Consider the following 5758-nt stretch of genomic DNA (forward strand, 5'->3'; position numbering starts at 1 on the left):
TCCTTTCTGGCCACTCATTATCCTTTTATTCATCTTCCCATGCATGAAACACATTCACCTCCATCACTAACCCAAAACTTTTAATCACTAACTGCATCAGCTTGAAACCCAGGCTCTCAGGTTGCCATGTAGTTCTTCCCATCTGATCAAGATGTGATGTCCCAGGCTCTGGAGACCTATGAGCTAAAAAGACTAGGAAGTGACCCTCACCTAAACACATATCTAATTACAGTGGTGGAGTAGGGATAAGATAACCACAATCAATACTTCCATTTAGGAGACTAAGAAACACAGCAGTTGCTGGTTTGAACCAATTTTGAAATCCCACTGGGCAGACACTGCCCTGGGGAGAGGGAAAATCTTGATTAGGCTCAATTATGTTTTCTGGGGAGAACTCCACTATCCAATGTTCTCAACCTCTGGAAGCCTCCTCCTTATCCATTACTTTCCTTGACTACATTGGGCTTGGGTATTGAGCAGCAAACCCTGTTTAGGGAATGTACAGATTTAAAAGCCTGCCTACTGCTGCAAATTTGGGGATCTGCAAGTTGTTTTAAATCCTAATATCAGAAATGTTTTTTATTGTACTTTTTTAGTTTCATTGGCAAATCATTTCTTCAAAAATTTAATACTTTTGGGGGCTCCTGGATAGCTCAGTTGGTTAAGTGAGCATCTGACTTCAGCTCAGGTCATGATCTCATGGTTGGTGAGTTCAAGCCCCACATCAGGCTCTGTGCTGACAGCACATTCTGTGTCCCCCTCTCTCTCTGCCCCTCCCTGGCTTGAGCTCTGTCTACCTGTCTCAAAAATAAATAAATCTTGAAAAAAATGTTAATACTTTTCAATCTCTTTCCAATCAATTCCATGTGCCGGTAACCACACCAATAGTTTTTTCTAGACATGATTTTGCAGTCTGACTTGTGTTGTTGCTTCACCCTATGATTTCCTTTTTACTTAATGGCAGCCACCTTGAATCTATCTTGAGCAAATTAAGGACATACTCATAATCTGATCTTTTCCATGAGTCCCTTTATCTAACCATCAAGTTGTACTTAACTTTTTTCATTCACAACTTTTAGTAAGGCTAGCTCTGATTGTTTAGGGTTTAGACATTAGGACTTTCAAGCTTTTAAGGCCCTGAATTTCTATTCTTTCTCTTTCTTTCTTATCATTTCTATTTATCAGTTAGCCAATTTTCTCCTGGGATCATCTCTTTTTTTAACTATACTTTGCCAAATGAGCCAATAGTCTCCCAAGACACTGCCAACTTTTGGTTTTCCAAACTCTTCCTGTAGAGTTTACAAGCCCAATTGGCACATGGTCTGTCTTGTAAGGAAAAGCAGGTAACAAATATACTGAAAATTTTGCCACCATATAACGTAGCTACCCAGTAACTATTTCTTCACTATCCAGAGCCAATAGCTGAATCAGTGTCACATATTTTAGGATTCTGTTATGGCAGTACTTCACTTCTGTTACCAATTACTGTGTTAAAAGGAGTTAACTAGGGGTGCTTCGGTGGCTCAGTTGGCTAAGCGTCTGACTTCAGCTCAGGTCATGATCTCACAGTTCATAAGTTCAAGCCCCACATCAGGCTCTGTGCTGACCGTTCAAAGCCTGGAGCCTGCTTCAGATTCTGTGTCTCCCTCTCTCTCTGCCCCTCCTCCACTCGCACGTGTGCGCATGCCCGTGCGCGTGCTCTCTCTCTCCTTCCCCTGCTCATGCTCTCTCTCTCTCCTCTCTCTCTCTCTCTCTCAGTCGCTCAAAAATAAATAAATCATTAAGAAAAAAAATTTTTTAAAAAGAGTTAACTTGCCTCTTTGACAATAAACCTTCAAATAAGAGGAGCATAACACAACAAAAATTTGTCTCCAGTTCATAATGTGCCCCAGGTAGCTCTTTCAGGTAACTCTACTCCAAATAATGACTCAGTTTTGGATTCCTTTCTTGGTTAGGGTCTTCAATCATACTTTAAACCACTTGAACAGAAAGAGAATGTGAGGTAATAGAAAATACGTATATTGGACTCCACCCCCAATTCCTGGCAAAGAGCTCCTAAAACCCTTGTAATTTCCTAAGTGATAAGAACACTAGGTGCATCTCTTGTTCTAATATTTATCTTTGACCCTATCCCTGACACAAGACTCCTAAGACTCTCGTAAAGTGATAAGAACACTGGGAGCATTTTTTGTTCCAGTGAGGCAATGTTGGGTGGGCTCACAGATGGCTTCTGGATGGTGGTCATGACCAAGCCATGATTAGAAGCTTAGAATTTTCACTGCACAAACCACCCCCCCCCACACACACACACCCTCTGCCTTCTTTAGAGAGAGGACAGGGGCTGGAAATGGAGTTAATAATTGATCATGCTTATGTGAGAAAGCCTCCATAAAATCTTTATAGTGTGGGGTTCAGAAAGTTTGCAGGCTGGCAAAAACCACGTGGGGTTAGTGATACACCCCAACTCCATGGGGATAGAAGCTCCTGTGCTCAGACATTCTCACACCTCATTCTGTGCATCTCTTCATATGACTATTTATACACTTTATCACATCCTTTAATAAGCTAGTAAACATAAGGAAGGGTTTCTCTGAGTTCTGTGAATGGTACTAGCAAATTAATCAAACCCAAGGAGAGAGGTATTGGGACCTCTGATCTATGACTGGGTGGTCAGAAGCACAGGTGATAACCCTAGGCTTGCAACCTGTATCTGAAGGTAGAGGGGGGGAGCAGTCTTGAACTGAGGACTTTGCCTGTGAGATCTGATGCTATCTCCACATAGATAGAGTCAGAACTGACTTAAATTGTAAGACACTTATCTGGTGTCACAGAGAATTTGCCTGATATTGGGAAAACCTCCACATATTTAATGACCAGAAGTGTCAGAAGTAAATTGTTCTGTATGAATAATAAAGGAGACTCATAAAAGAGAAGCATATAATAGGGAAGAAATGGGTTTTTCATTACATAGGGGGAAGAAAACCTAAGGTTTTCCCTTTAGAGAGTACATACAAGATTGAGGAGACAGTTTTGTGGCCAACACTGGAAGGGGCAAACATCATCTTCACTCATTGTCCATAAATCGGTCACTTGGCCCCAATTAATGACAAAAGAGGCTGTGAAATGTAAGCTTCCTGTGTGCTTAGTAAAATGAAAAAGTATTGCTTAGCATGTAGTCACACTATGATAAAAAGAAAAAGCCCTGGACTTAGAGCAGTTATATTTGAATCCTGGCTCTTAGTTCTTTCTAAATGTTTCATCTTAGCCAAGTTAATTAATGTCTCTTAATCTTTGTTTCCCAATATGTAAACACTATTCAGGAAACATATCTTTAGGGGTGCTTGGGTGGTTCAGTCAGTTAAATGTCTGACTTCAGCTCAGGTCATGATCTTGAAGTTTGTGGTTTTGAGCCCTGCATTGGGCTCTGTGCTGACAGCTTGGAGCCTGGAGCCTGCTTGGGATTTTCCCTCTCTCTGTCTCTCTCTCTCTGCCCCTCCCCCATTCACACTGTCTCTCTCAGTCTCTCAAAAATAAATAAACGTTAAAAAAATTAAAAAAAGAAAACCTATCTTAATAAGGTCATAAGGATATGTAATTTGATTCTATATTTTATTGGTCAGGGTTATTAATACAAGTAACAGAAACTGACTCTAATTTAGGCAAAAAATAATTTATTGAAAGGATTTTATATAGCTAAGAGAATTGCCAGGAAAACTAGAGCACCACAATCTGAAAGGGGGAGAGTACAAAGGATACTAGGCAACAGACCACAAGTAAGACCAGGGACCTATGGGCCATGAGGATCCTATTCCCACCAGTGGTGAACCACCACCCACACAGCCACCCACCTCTTGGCACCGGATGCCATATGCCACACTGGCTCTACTTCTACCAATGCCATAGAACAGGATGCTGCTGCCAATGTCACAGTAGATTCTTCACCACTCCTGCCCTTTTGTGTCACTAGTTCCTGATGCAAAGTTGAGAGGATACAGCTAATTAGCTGAGCCCACAACATGCTCCTGTGCCATAGCTGAAAAGAAAGGTGTGATATAGAGCACGTGACTTTAGGGCTTCTGTCAAAGATGCATGTGGTGAATAATTCCCCAAGTATAAAAAGGGGATTTGCACTTGGGGCAAAGAGAACAACAAAAGATAAATATTTACTTAAGACACTTACTGAGCTATATCTGACAATTTCTGTGTTCAAGGGATAAAAGCCAATGAAATAGTTTCTGCCTCTAAAAAGCTGTATATGGAAGTATTTTATGAATTTGAAAGCTCTCAGAAATTGAAGATCCTGATTTTATTGTAATAATTTTAATATCAAGATTATACTAATAGATTCTGAAGATATTTTTAAAGATTTATGTTGACGTATCCATCTAATTTCAACATTATTCAAACATATAAGAGCCTCCAAAATTTGACTTCATATGTACAATACTATTTTTAACTAACAGATTTTTTTTCTTAAATATGGAACCCTTCACGAATTTGAATGTCATCCTTGCACAGGGGCCATGCTAATCTTCTCTGTATCATTTCAATTATAGTATATGTGCTGCTGAAGCGAACACTAATAGATTTTGATGAAGGTTAGCCAATAGCAACTCCAAAGTTACAAAAATACACTATGTGCATGAGTTCTATGACTTATTTCTCTTTAACCAGTGAAACTGCAATTCCTAATGTTATGCCCAGGATTCGTGATCCCCAAAGACCACCAGGGAGCCGAGTCTGATGCAAAAGCAAAGAGCCTTTATTCCAGCTAGCTCAAGCTCAATTCCCTACCTGCACTGAGGCAGTGGTGAGATGCCGGAGAGAGCCAGTGAGTTTCAAAAGCACAAAGGTTTTATAGGAGTCTAGGGGCAGTTGGTGAGGTTATGGCTGTGGCCTCAGCCGATTGGCTGGGCAAGGGTCGTGGCCTCAGGCAATTGGCTGGGGAAGGGTCGGAGTCCCATTACGCAGGTCGCCGGGCGTGTTTTGATCAGGAAGTTTGAACGGGTGAGCGGGAGGTTACTCAAGGGGAGGAGGTGTGGTCTGAGGTTTCTGTGATTTTCCCGGAAAGGGACCATGTCGGGGACATAGTCACTCAAGGTGGAGGACACAGAACAAGATGGAGTCGGCCGGCATAGGTCTGCTCTTTCACTAATGTAGCAAGAGAATTGCCTACATTTATATGGAGTCATATAAGTCATATGACTTACATGAGTCATATAAGTTATAAGTCGAACAACTTAAGGGAGAAAAGGTGAACGAAATAGAAAATAATGTTGCTTGTTTTCTTTTGTAAATAGAAACTTTGGAATTCCAGATGTTTCATTAAAGAACATAGTACTTTTCCTACATTATGATATAAAAGAACTGTGGATCTCTGAAGAGTATTTCTTCCTACAGAGAGCAAAGGAAATGTTCCTCTCCCAGAGCACAATTAGTAATTAACATTCAGTGAGTAGAAGAAGGAGCTTCTGAAAGTACTACCGGTTATTCTCAGTTACCTTGCCTATTATGGCAACGAACTAGGGAGTTTGTGACTTAGCCTGCCCCAGAAAGATGGATCAAAATGGGAGGTAGAACCAAGTCTCACAAATCCTACTTCTTTGGGAAACAAATCATAAGGAACAGCTAACAGCAATCAGCAACCAGAAGGCAAATGCTGAGAAAAATAAGCAGGAGCTTCTAGTTCCAGCATGATCAGATCTGAAAGGGTTAGCTTGTTCATCTGTCTTTGGGTCAAAATAATCATTTTTGCAAT

At 40.8% G+C, this 5758-nt stretch overlaps 1 non-coding gene across 1 annotated transcript; it reads right to left on the reverse strand.

Annotated features, from left to right (window-relative positions):
• Positions 1-4473: 4473 nt before the first annotated feature.
• Positions 4474-4580, reverse strand: LOC132693392 (U6 spliceosomal RNA). Its single transcript, XR_009616778.1, has one exon. It is a non-coding gene; the product is annotated as a U6 spliceosomal RNA (small nuclear RNA).
• Between the last annotated feature and the right edge of the window lie 1178 nt (positions 4581-5758).

The sequence above is a fragment of the Panthera onca genome, chromosome B1 (assembly GCF_046562875.1).
Source record: "Panthera onca isolate mPanOnc1 chromosome B1, mPanOnc1 haplotype 2, whole genome shotgun sequence".
Taxonomy (NCBI): domain Eukaryota; kingdom Metazoa; phylum Chordata; class Mammalia; order Carnivora; family Felidae; genus Panthera; species Panthera onca.